Source organism: Ambystoma mexicanum, chromosome 11 (genome assembly GCF_040938575.1).
Source record: "Ambystoma mexicanum isolate Mex_15411 chromosome 11, UKY_AmexF1_1, whole genome shotgun sequence".
Lineage (NCBI taxonomy): Eukaryota > Metazoa > Chordata > Amphibia > Caudata > Ambystomatidae > Ambystoma > Ambystoma mexicanum.
This window is the reverse complement of record NC_090934.1, coordinates 263879470-263893959: the sequence shown is the minus strand read 5'-3', so window position 1 is coordinate 263893959 and position 14490 is coordinate 263879470.

Sequence of the window (14490 nt, the reverse complement as noted above, 5' to 3'; positions counted from 1 at the left end):
CTCTGCCATACTGCCAGTATGCACAAACTGCACCCAGTGCCCACACTGCGTGACTTTTCGTTACACCATCTCCAATCACCCATCCAAAACTTGACCATGTTCTACCAGCGCCCTCACCTGCAGAACCAAACATACACACCTGCCAGCTCACTTCTGCTGCTCTATGGCGTCTAAAATGTACTGCACAACCATTCTTTACAGGTCACCACCCTATACCCAATACACAGTCAAAATTGCATTAGTGGTGTGGGTTTCGTCAAGTGCTAGGCTCTTCAATGCATGGCCTACTGCCTACGGCCATGCATTGGCCCTACTTCAACAAATCTACACACAGCATAGTAAAGAACCCATACACGTTACACTTCATCCATACCCTCTGCCATACTGCCAGTATGCACACACTGCACCCAGTGCCCACACTGCGTGACTTTTCATTGCAAAATCTCCAATCACACATTCAAAACTTTACCATGTTCTACCAGCAGAAACAAACATAAACACCTGTCAGCTCACTGCTGCTGCTCTATGGCATCTCAAATGTACTCCACAACCATTCTTTACAGGTCACCACCCTCTACCAGATACAAAGTCGGCCATTCACCCAATAGGCTATGCCTTGAACACAGGCACTGCAACGTAATGCCTCCATGCATGTGACCATATCACCAACTACGCCTATCCACATACACACCACTGCCACCAGCACTCTTACCCAACCTGTACACGCACCCACCAATCACATACTGAACCTCTGCATTGCACCCAATCACAAAAACAGGTCGCAATCTGGACAATCCACAAACATACCAGAGCCTCCACCACCCCTACCCACACCCATTCACAAAGTATTTTGCCACTACCAGCCTACCCACAACCTTTTGCACAACATTGGCCCTACTTAAACAAATCAGCAAAAGGCATAGTAACCACCACATTTAAGGTGCATGTCTACTATATCCTCTTCCATACTGACAGTATATAAACCCAGCACACAGTGCCCACACTGCATGACTTTTCACCTCACCATTGCCAAGTGCACATCAAAAACGTTAACATCTTGTAACAGTGTCCTCACCTACGAAACAAAGCATGCACGCATGACAGCTCACTTCTGCTGCTGCATTGCACCCAATAGGCTAGGCCTTGAACACATGCACTGCACCCTAATGGGACCATGCATTTCACCATATCACCAACTACGCCAATCCACGTACACTCCACTGCCACCAGCACTCCCGAAAACAGGTCCCTATCACCAGAATCCACTAACATATCACAGCCTCCACCACCCCTACCCACACCCATTCACAAAGTACTGTGTCACTGCCAACCTAACCGCAACATTTCCACCACATTGGCCCTACTTCAACAATTCAGCACACACCATAGTAACCAAGCACAAACAAGGCACACCTCTACCATATCCTCTTGCATACTAACAGTATGCAAACCCAGCACCCAGTTCCCACACTGCATTACTTTTCACAGCACCATCGCCAAGTACACATCAAAAACGTTACCATTTTGTAACTGTGTTCTCACCTGCAAAACCACACATGCACGCATGGCAGCTCACTTCTCCTGCTCTATTGCGTCTGAAATATGCTCTACACACACTATTTACAGGTCACCACTCGCTAACTGCTGCACAATCCAAAATTCATTACTGCCGGGTGTATCAGAAACTCCTGGCCTCTTGAGTGCATGGCCTTCAGCCTACGCCCTTCAGCCATGCCCCCAACAGGCTAAGCCTTCAACAGTCTCACTGCTACATAATGGCACCATCCATTGCACCATGTCACCAACTTCGACTATCCACATACACAGCACTACCACCAGCACTCCTACCCAACCTGCGCACCGCCATGCAACTATGTAGCAACAAAATGCACCAGTTACCACATGCATGCAACCATGTGCCCCACTACCACATTCCATCCGCATAGCAGAGCCACCTGAGCTCCCATCCAACCAATGTCATGTGCACTTCATTTCCCTTCTAAAATTACCATGCCACTACTCATAACGGAAAGAGGTCGGCGCAAACAGGTCGCGGCACAAGCTATCCAACCTGCGCACTGCCATGTAAGTATGCAGCAACAAATTGCACCAGTTACCATAATGCACAAAGAAAACACTCTCTCCTGCACTCCTCTGCACTTTCATTCACATACCATGGCCGTCCCCACTTCCATTCCCAAACTATTGTGTCACTGCCACACTACCCACAATCTGATCGCCACACTGCCCTACTGCAACCAATAAGCACACACCGCACTATGCAAGCAGCACCCTGTACCGGATGCACACCCACACTTGTGTTACTGCGGTGGGTATGCTAAAGCTGTACGCTCTTCAGTGCATGCCCTACTCTCTACGGCCTTCACCCATACACCCAATAGTCTTATCCTTCTACAGACCAAACGCAACTTCCTGCACCCATGCATGCCACCATGTGCCCATGTACCATGTGCGGGTGGAGGCATAGATATAGAAAACTACCGCATTCCATCCGCATAGCACAGCCACCCGCGCTCCCAACCTATGTCATGTGCACTTCATTCCCCTTCAAAATTGCTATACCACCACTCACCACAGGAAAAGGTCGCTGCAAACAGGTTTTACGGTACATTTTCCAGACCCTTCCGCTGCCGCACTCTCCTCCGATACAGCATGGCGGCATTCCCAGAGAATTTTGACGCACACCACGCTTCCCTCCAGCCAACCACCGGCCGCGCCCAAACTTCTCCAACAGCATGCTGTACCGCGAGCCAATGATACTTCTGTCCGCGGAACGAACAGGGAAATGTGTCCGCGGAGCGGACCCAGATATCACCATTTGTTTGGGATGTGAATTTCAGTTCTTTGCAACAAAACTACCGGTCGGATTTCCACCAAAACACACAAAGGTACGCTTTCTGACCCAAGACCTCGCTCCTGCTGCAAATTTGGTGAAAATCCGTCCAGCCGTTCAGCCTGTAGCCGTGCGCAATGTTTTCCCCCATTCAGTCTATGGGAAAAATAAAATGTGTGTCCCCCCCTATATCTATGCCTCCCCCTGCACAAAACCTCTCCCAACTTGGCGAGAAAATTCAGAGCTGACCATATACTTTTTGTTGCAAAATTTGGTGAGGATTCGTCCAGGGGGAGCTGCCGAAAAAGTGCTCTTCCTATGAGTTTAGCAACGTAACCATAACTCACGGTCACTACCACGGGCCGTGTGATATATATATATATATATATATATATATATATATATATATTCCCTATTAAAAAAAGCGTTGCTAAAGGGCACTTATGGTTAAGTTGCACTAATAAAAACCTATAAAATTCACTGAAAAAACTTTCTTAAAAGGATGTTATGGTTAAGTTGCACTAATAAAAACCTATGAAATTGAATGAAAAAACGTTGTTAAAGGGACGTTATGGTTACAAGTAAAACTGAAAAACCTCAGAAATTTGCCAATTATGGTAAGCTAAGCAACCATAACTCACGCCACCACTGTGCACTGCTAAGACTAACAACCAGGATCTTCAAAGATAACACCGCAAATGTGATTGATGGCATCATTGATGACATCACATATCTGGGCCACATGTTTTTATTCACTGACATATCTATGTCAGGCGGTTTTGTTCACTTCCAGTCAGAATATAAAAATTGAAAATGTGTTATATATCTAGGCATTCACCATCTTGTATGTTCTTGAAGAACTTTCCTTAGGGTTTGGTCTCAGCTCATGGTGCACATATATGGGGAAATAAGCAGGCCTCAAACACACAATTCATTTGTATACATGATGATGAACTTTCATGTTATTGACATCTTCTGGTGATGTTGTTTCTTTCTTCCTTACTTTAGTTTCCCTATATGTGTTTCTGATTTGTATGCATTGTGGGTCTTCATATGTATTGTTTGCACTAACACAAGTATGTACTACGTCTTGAATTATTAGCTACTTATTCCATGTTTAACAGTACTCAAAACTCTGATAAGGTAGCATTAATTATTTTACTATCCAAAATTACCAGATTAGAAATATTGGACTTCTATGGTGCATGCTGCAGCCATTGCCAATTAGTGTGTATGATTAAGTTCCTGTATTAACAACAACACTCCAATACAATGTTTTGTTTAGTTGAGTACATTCTTTAATACATTAAGTAGTTCAGAATAGGTCTCCCGATCACTCCTGACATCTTGTTACCAACATTATATATTGTACAGACTTTTCATCAAAATTAATTGTATATGTGATGTCATCAGTGATGTCATCAATGACATTTGTGATGTCATCTTTGATGCCCTAGGTATTAGTTTCAGTAGGGCACGTGGTAGCGCAAGTTATGGTTGCTTAGCTTACCGTAACTGGTGAATGTTTGCGATTTTTCGGTTTTACTTGTACTTCGGTACTTGAGAAAGGCATTGGGTGCACTCCCTGACAAACTGGCATGCCGCCTGCTCCAAAGGCAGTACAGACTCTCTGTCCTCTCTAAGAAGAGAGCCTACATCCAAGCCTGCATCTCTGTGGCATCTAACAACTTGGTCAAACTTTTTAAAATCTGCAAGAAGCTGTCCAATCCTGCTGCAGTCTCTACCTCTCTGGATCCCACCCAGGCCCTCTGCACGGCCTTGTCCTTTCATTTCACTACTACAACTCAGGACATCCTGTCAAGCCTCTTTTCCTCTACCTCCTCTTCATCCTCCTCTACCACTTCTGGCCTGTCTGAGGCCACCTCTCCTCCTCCTTTCTCCTCCTTTCCCCTGTGCACCCCTCACAATGTTTCTAGACAAGTCTGATCTATGAATGTCTCGTCAAAGCAGGTTCTCCCCTGCTCATCCAAAACCATCAAGAACCACATCGAGGCCCTTGCTCCAGCCTTGGCCGATTTCTGCAATCACTCCTTTGCCACTGGAACTTTCCCCCTCCCTCTTACGCACTGTCTTGTGCATCTCCTTCTAAAGACGCCCTTGGCTGACCCTTCCTCTCCGGCTAACTATCACCTGATCTCCATCAACCCTTTCCTAGGCAAACTCTTTGAAAAGCTGCCCATCTCCCGGCAAATCTACATACTGAATCTGTTGGTTGCCTCCATGACCCCCAGTCTGGCTTCAGATCTGCCAGAAGCATGGAAACTGCTTTCCTGAACACCCATGAGGACTTGCTCTCCAACTTTGATTCTAATCTCGGGTCTGTCCTCATTCTCCTAGATCTATCCTCTGCTTTTGACATGGTCAACCATGCCATCCTGCTCAGTCACCTCTGTGACAACCTTGATATTACACATCAGGCCCTGGCGTGGTTGACCTCCTTTCTGACTGGCAGACCCTCTCAGGTCCAAATGGGGACTTTCATCTCTTGTATCTCTCTCTCCATTTGTGGTTTCCGCAGTGGTCTAACATCTCTCCCTGGCTCTTCAACCACTACCTGGCACCTCTTGCCCACTGCATCGCTACTTTCTGCTCCAATTATATGTTATGCGGATGACACTATGCTCTCTTTCAGGCTTCCCTCAGCCACCTCTGCTTCTTCTCTCATACCAGAGTATCTGGCCGCAATTGAGTAATGGTGTGCCGCCAATGATGTCTGCCTTAATGCAAGTAAGACTGAGATTCTCCTCCTTGGGACACCCTCTCCCTCCTTTCCTCTCTCTCTCTGGCCGCCCACTCTGGACCCTCTTCCTGCTCCTTCCTGTGAGACTAAGAACCTTGGTGTCATCTTCGACTCTATCCTCTCCTTCTCTCCTCACATCTCTGATGTCTCTAAGAAATCAAACTATCAGCTGCACCTCCTCAGAGGTATTCTTCCTTTTCTCACTTTCCCCGAGAAGCTCACTGCCTCCAGAGCTCTGGTCCTCTCTAGGCTGGACTATTGCAACAGCTTCTTTCTAAATCGTCCTGCCTCTACTCTTCAACCTTTACAACTTATCAAGAACAGGACTGCAAGACTTGTCCTTGACCTCAATCCCAAGGATCGCATCCCTCCAGCTCTGAAATCTCTTCATCGACTCCCTGTGGCTGCAAGGATGAAGTTCAAGACCCTCTGCATCGTCCACAAGGCTCTCTTGGGCCCGGGACCGCTCTACCTCCAACGTTCTCTTCCAAAACATATTCCTTCTCAAGCTCTCTGCTCATCCACCCCCAACTCTGTGAGGGTCAGACGCTTCTCTTCAGACTCAGAGAGTTGAGGGCAGATCTAGCTCCTCGGCTGGGGCTTCCCTCTGGAACAGCCTCCCTACCTCTATAAAACTTGAGCATAACCACCACTGGTTGCTGAAGCAACTCAAGACCTTCCTTTTCGCTTCTGCTTTCTCTCTTCCTCTCCCCTGCGGATGCACCTGACTGCTCTGCACACTGGTCACCTGGTCACCCTCTGAACTCGGGCCCAGGCTCCTGCATGTAAAATTGCCCTTGCACTGCTCCGGGCTCCCCAGCACTTAAGGGTCTGCATCTGCAACCCTACAGTCCCTTCTCTCTTGAAGTATGAGCCACCTGCTGGCTGCACTTGTGAGTTAACTGCACTTCTCCCTTCCCCTACCCCTGGCACTTCTCCCCTTTCCTCTTCCCTGCACTTGCGCGATCTGAATGACACAGGGCCTAGTAAGATAGTTATTTTGTCCTCTCTTTGTTTCCCCCTCATTGTCTTGTCGCGCCTAGAAACACTTGTGTACAGCTGCGTTATAAATGCCTCATCATATCATATCATATCGTAACATCCCTAAAACAATGTTTTTTCATTCAATTTCATAGGTTTTTATTAGTGCAACTTAAGCATAACGTCCCTTTAACAATGTTTTTTTCCAGTGAATTTCATGAGTTTTTACCAGTGCCCACTAATCTCCTACAATTTACTAATATCTTACTTACCCCAATATAGCAATTGTTGTGTCCTATTTACAAGCTTTCACCTTGAAACTCTGCCATTCACACCTTCTAGCATAGTTTTTAACACATCATTACACTTTTTGCAACTTTTTCCACTGTTTTTGAGATCGCCGACATCCGCGAACTTCTGACGTCATCGCAGGCTTTCCGGGCAGAGTCACATAACATTGCGCGCATCAAGAAGATGTGTCCACAAATGCATCCGCACTTCACGATCGGGTCTGTGCTTCATTTACAGTTCCGAACTGCATTTGCTGCTGATCTAAGAACTTTCAAGCTTATAATTTACCCTTGCACAACTCCTACACCTATTCTTACTCATTATCCATTAACAATCTACCACAGAGCACATACTTCGAAGAATGCAAAACTGCTATTTATCTTAAATTACATCCCTCCTCCCCAAGAGCCACCACCACCACCAGCTAAAGGACCTACACAACAAAAGAAGCACAGTACTTCAAAAGAAAATGAAGAGGACCAATAAGATGAGGTAGAGGAAGTGCTTACCTCTAGCACCCAGAGAGAATCATGGGTGTGGCAGTTCTTTACCACTGTTGGGAATGTACCAAAGGCTAAAGCTGCAATGTTGTACTCAGTCGCGGACTACCTGGACAGCACTCATACGGGACCACCTCCATGCGCCGCCACACCAATCCAACCACTGCAATGCTCTCAAAAAGGCGGTTCCTTTATTAGCAAGTACTAGGCTGTCTTCCCCCACCTCAGCTTCCTCAATCAATACTATAACCACACAGCCTACTTCTGTGGGACACAAAATCCCACCAGCTACCTTGCGAGCGATAAAAGAGGCTGTTGATCCATATCTTTCAAAGACAACAGTACTATGTATATACTGCACCACACCACTCTGCAGGGGGGAGCTATTTCAAAGTGCTTTTGAAGTTGTATTGAAGGTGCATGAGAAACACTGCCCCCTACCATAGATGTAACACACGTACAACATCTTTGCCTGTCCACCTGCCCCTCCATATTACTGCTTGGTGCCTCTTTGCTAATTTCCATCCCCATTTTACCTTCTGCCCTCTCCTAAGAAAAAAATGATAATAAAAACATTTACATCCCCATTTTACCTTCTGCCCTCTCCTGAGAAAAAAAATATAATTAAAAAAAAGGTTCCTTTAAGAACCACCTTTCACAGTTAAAAAATAGAACTAAAAAAATCTTATAGACTCCATCTACTTTACATTTCTCAGTAAAGTAGATAGACTCAATAAGATTTTCCAACATTCCATTAGCATTTTGTGTTATGCTAATGGGAGTAATGTAGCCTTCATCCCCCATTCTAGGGGCTGGAATGGGGGATAACGGCCCGGAAGCCCAAATTATTGGCCCATGTGAAGAGAGGGCGGACAACGAGGGCTCCAGACCGGTATCCCCAGTTCCAGCCCATGCAAAGGGGGATGAAGGCCATTAGCACTGCGGGTTGCCAAAGCAGTAACCCAGGGTGCTAAAAAAAGATGTTCCTTCCTACAGCGGGATGCGGAGTGGCGTCCCACTGTAGGAGGGAAAATCCTTTTCCAAGATGGCCACCCTGGAAAGGGAAGAGGGGCTCCATACGGAGCCCCTCTTCCCTTTCCATGACGGCCTGCGGGAGGCAAAGAGAAGGAGCAAATGCAGCAGCAGCACCCGCCGCCGCCGAAATAAAGTAAGTTGGGGTAAAAAAAAGAAAAATGGCGCAGAGGGTGGGGAGGAAGATGGCGCAGGGACAGCCGGCCATCAGGCGGCTTGGAAAGCAGGCTTCTACCAGCGGTTCAAGGCCGTGTTCCTACCACCTGATTGGCTGGCTCCCCTGCCCGGAGTGCTAATGTACACTTATAAATTAGAGAAAAATATAAAACGACAGAAACTATTTTCTATCCCAAATACCTTTCTCTAGCATACAATAAGGACCACAATCGATGAACCTTTATAACAATCCTTGGTTTCCACAGTCCCCTTTCCACGCCATGGATCATTAAATGACCCGGATGACATGTACCCACCATCGCACAGGGCAGCCCTTCTGCCCTTTTTAATTTTATATTTGTAACACTTTCTCAATGCCACCTTTCAAACAGTCACACATCCATCCACCAATCACTTGCAAAAACTGTACATAGAACCCTATGGCCATATTAAGCTTCCACGCACCAACTGCCACTTAACAATCTTTTACAAATCGTTTGCATCTATATTTCCATTACTTATACAAAACAATTGTACACAATACTCCTATAAATGCACATATGCATTGTGCAGTGAGAGAAGTGCATAAATAGAATGGGCAGTATGGATGTGCAAATGCTCATGAAAACCCAGGAGGGAAATGCCAGTGTATTCCAAGGTGGGACTTGACAGGGCAACTATTGGAGCAGAGGAGTCCCAAGGGTGGGATGCATCTTAACCATAACATCCCTTTAACAAAGTTTTTTCTGTCAATTTAATAGGTTTTTATAAGTGAAAATGTTTCATGGTGTTACAGCATTATATATATGTTATTCATAATTCCTCTTTTAATATTTATGAAAGAACTATAAACCTCCTTTAAGAAACATATTTTTTGCAACACATACTTATGTCTGTTGTTATCAGCAGTGCATGCTGGGGATGCAAATCATTGTTCAATTGCCTACGGCATAAGGCTCCACTACGACCCCAGCTGAACCAAACCACCCCTATTATTCACTGCACCTCCCCTGCATCCTAGCTCAGTGTCGGCTTCGGCCATGCCACATTCCCCAATGAACAAATCAGAGTACACATTTGCGTTTGCTGAGGACCAGGCCCACTATCCAGACACCAAATGTATATCACGAGTTAAGCATTCGATGTTGGGTCTAAAATAATATTACAAGATATCATGCAGTTTCATTGAATCAAAGTTATAAGCCATCCAAAAACTGCTTTTCACTGACCCAATAATGCAGAAAAATGCATGGATGTCTTTTTACGTTGGTTCGCGAACATCCCAGCAATGTCCCTGAACATCTGAGATGTTTGCGGACTTGACAGAAGAATAAGCACCCAATTTTTGGCTTTTTCTGGACATATCCCACCCCATCCTCATCAACCCTCCCCTCTCCTCCCCAGAGACAAGTTTAATGTCGTATTTTTTAATATTTTAATATATTTTTACCTCTGCGGACTATAGGCACAAATCCAATATGGCGTCTGTTTCAACGTTTTTGACCTCACGTTTTTAATTGACCATTCAGCGGGCACGTATGACATCCGCGAATGTTGCACGATGTTCTTATTGGCATAGAGGTGTCCGCGGACCACGAATCAGGACGTGAGTCCTTGGACTGGACTCAGAAATCACTATTTTGTACCTGCTTTTTGCCCATTTTAAAAATATCTACTGGACAGATTTACCCAAAATTTACAAAAGCACGCTTTCTGTACCAAACCGCTGCTCCTCGCGCAGGTTTGGTACAAATCCGTCCAGCGGTTTTGGCTGTAGGCGTGAGCAGAATCTTTTTTCAATGTATGTCTATGAGGATTTCAAACGTTTTGGGACCCCCTCTATAACTTTGCCCCCACCTTGATGAAACCCGCTAAACCTTGCAGAATCATTCAGAGGTGGCCATACACTTTCTTTGCAACGTTTGGTGAGGACTTGTCGAATGGCACCAACGTAATAAGGTGTCTAAAAACTGCTCTTCCTATGGGTTGAGCAACTTAACCATAACTACAGGGCCGCTACTGCAGTCCCTGTAATATATATCAGAGTTTGCTTATTTGTAATGGAACAATCTGCATTGAGAGAAGTGTATAAAAGGGAACTTTATCATCCTGCAAGCTTGCGAAACAAAATGTGTTTTATTAACTGTACCCAGAGTATCATAGGCCCATCCAGCGCTTTCCAAATTTTGATACAGTGGATCGCTCTATTCATTGTTCTTTGCTTTCTTCGCTGGGCTTTTCTGGCTCTATTCTTCCCTTTTCTGTATCTTTCTAGCCACATTACTCCTCTTTGCCATGGTTTGGCCAAAGCTCAGTTTTAGTTCTTTACTATTACCTCTCAACATTATCTCTTTCATCTATTGTCATTGCCTTCAGTCTTAACACTAATTTGTATACAAAGTTTTTTCTTTTCCCTCATTCATTGACCACCTCCATTGGACTATTTCTAACTGTCTCCCGGCTATTAATCGCTGGTTCAATGATCATCCGTTCACCCTAACTCATCCAAGATAAAAATATCGTCTGTCATGCACCACCTCCCTATAACTCTTCCCCACTAGCCTTATTTATTTTCCTCCTCATCGTCTTTTAATTTCTTCTTCCTGTCGTAATCTTGGCATTAGCTTTCATGTCTCATTCTCCTTTGCTTCCCAAATCAGTCACAGTCACCATTTATTGTCTTGTCCTGCCACGGTTCTGTGGGTCAGCCAGCAGGCTCAGACTGGCCTATAGGGCAACAGGGCAATTCCCGGGCCCTTTTTTTTTTAATGATAGTGGGCTACTTTTTTGGCCAATGTGGGCCAGTTTGATGAGTTACTGCACTATGCAGATAGTCGTTTTCACCATTGTTGCTGAATACATATTCGCAAAATTGCACAACTTGCATCACATTTCATCTAAAAACGGCCCCTTGGGTGCTATTCAAAAAGTTTGTCACACAAGGAATGAATTGCCATTTTCAACTGTGGCCTACTTTTTAATTGGTGCTTGAGACAGTTTTATGCCCAGTTCTACCCTGCCAGCCATTTTAAAACTCCTCTTCTTCTTTCTCCTTCATCGCTGCTAAAGACGTTGTACCCCATTTTTTTACGCCCTTTTTCTTATGCCATTTTTAAATGAAATTATGAATTATGTACAGTGCTTAGACTTAAGGTAGGGTGACCAGATTTAAAAAGTAAAAAACCGGGACTAGGCAATTGACATAAAAGTAGGACTAACTCTTGAAATTGGCAGTCAAAGCACTACACATCAGTAGCGTTTGGAGGAGAAGGGGGTTTAAGTGTTACTATTCAAAGAAATTATTAAATCTCAAAAAAGGGGGAAGGGTATGGATCTATATCTATACCTACAAACACGGTCTGTACCTAGACATCACCATATCAACAAGACAATACAGTGTGTATGTCCTCAGACAATACAACATGACATATTTTAATGTTCAATAATCAAAGCAACAAAATCCTGACACATAAATCTCTAAAATACATAAAAAGCATATGCACATGTTATAATACAATATACAAAACACATAAAAAAATTGGTGTTGAAAAACCAAGAAACAATAATTAGAACCGGCAGAGGCACAGAGCCAAATCAATTGTTGTTGCTCAACACTGTACCCATCAAAGCCCGACATATATAAGTTTCTGTCCTGAATATTATGTAATAACTGGACATTCCTCAGGGGCAATCATGTATCTTGTGCTTTGACGTGACGTTCTTTTTCCACTCAAGATTCTAATTCTTAAATTCAATAATGGTACTCCAAAATCTGCAGGTACAATAAACATACATAAAACATAGCAATATGTGGGCATCACAGGTTTAAAGTACTTCGCCTAGCCCTCACCCTCAATACCAAAAAAGGGTATAAACAAGTAGGAGAATATTAATATATCTCTACTTGTGACATGTGCCCCAAGGGTATAATTCTCTTAGGCCATAAAAGGATAATTATCCTCAGTTCCATATGCAAAGGTCTTCACATCCAACAAGGTCCACCTGGTCAGACTGTACCGAAGAAAATGAGGCAATTGCCCCCCAACAAACTATTCAAATCAGGTACTGTTATACCGTCACAAGCATCTATGTCAGCACCTAAGTGAAACACCAACCACCACCACCAACATGTAACCTCACCTTAGCAGTCCAACTCTAGTAACAGAGGGTAGGTCTTGGAGCGCTTCCAATGTGTTCCAAGAGTGAACAATAGGTTCAGAAAGGTCTACCAACGTATCCAAATTGCGTGGCCAGTAAACCATAAAGAAGTAATCTCCCAGTTATAGTCAGTAGTCAGGACCTACAAACCAAAACCCATTTCTTACAAACACTCAAATGATCTGTACATAATACGTGCCCTGCGGATGCTGGCTTACCTTGTGTATGTTCAATGCGGGTATAACCAAACAAACTTCAGTCTACACGGCAAACCGAAGATCCATACCCTTCCCCTTTTTTTGAGATTTAATAATATTATATCCCCACTAAGTAGGAGGGGTCAATACCTTATGTGTGGGGTAACACCCCTGTAGAAACTTATGCTTTAAGAGGCAACGTTTGTCTCGTTGTAGGGTTTTTTTGTGCACTGGTCTGAAAAAATTGTGTTCACATTGTCCACAGGGTCGTGAATGTACATCTTTCCAGTGTGATCTGAATAGTAGTATTGGGACTCTATCCTAACCTCCAAATTGTCTTCCTTTAATATGGCTTCTAATGCAGATAAGAGCTTGGGATATACAGAAGATTATATATTGAAACTATAGAATTCTATCCCTGATTCAGACTTAGATAGCGAACTCTGTGAAATGAGTAAAGATGATCAATGGGACGAACTAACGCAAGTACGTAAACGTTTAGTCCGCACAGAATTACACGCTATAATTATGCTGGAATACTTGAAAAATCAGGCCCTCCCACAGTGCTTAACAGTTCGTAATGAACCCAGACTTTTTTTGGACAATACAGATTTCAAATTGAAATGGAGTTATATAGCCAATAAGTGTTGGAGGGATTGGTTAGTCCTTATTATTGAAACAGCGCAGGAAACAAGTAAGAAGATAATGATTGAGTTAACCACGTTGGAGGAAGAAATGAAGAAAAAATTTGATATAGAGGTTTTCAAGACTAAACTAGATGCACATCTGAAAGAAATGCAAACTTTTAAAATGGACACTAGTTCAGAAAGAATTAAGAGACTTAAGAAGGATCTCACGAGTTTTTCACATGACAAAACATTTCCATATACCACAAAAGATTACGTGTTTGGTGCTCAGAGTGGCATACAAAAAAACAATCGTAGGGTGAGGTTTAGGAACACTTCCTATAGTTCGAGTGAAGAAGGTAATGTAGTGAGCAATGAGGATGACACCAATCCGGGCCAAAGAGGCAGGGGTGGCCGTAGGGGCAGGAATCAGGGCAATAATCGAGGCTCCCGGAACAGACCAGGATGCCAACCTTTTTTAGGCAGAGGCATTGGCGGGCAGGAATGGAATATGGGCCAGATGCAGACACGCAGCTACCGGGGTTGGTAGTTAACTTATCTACCTATGTGTTGTCAGTGGAAGAAGAGAAAACTCTGAATAAGGGTTTGAATTTTGTAGTTTCTAAATTTCATAATCCTTTTGAATTCAGGCTTGAATTCAATGCATTTATGCGTAAAGTCCATCTTAAGGAGTTTTTCGGCGATCAACCTTCCAACACACAGACCAACTTTAGTGGGTTGAGAAATCCTTCGACGTTTTGTCCTCCTGCCCACACTCATTCGAGTCATTAGTGTTTGAGAAAAAAGTTCTTAAGGAAATAGAACTACTGGAACAAAAAGGTATCCCTAGGAATTCCAACCTTAGCCAAAAGGAAACCCGATTACTACGGGATTTGGGTAATAACAATAACATTGTGATCCATCAGGCAGGTAA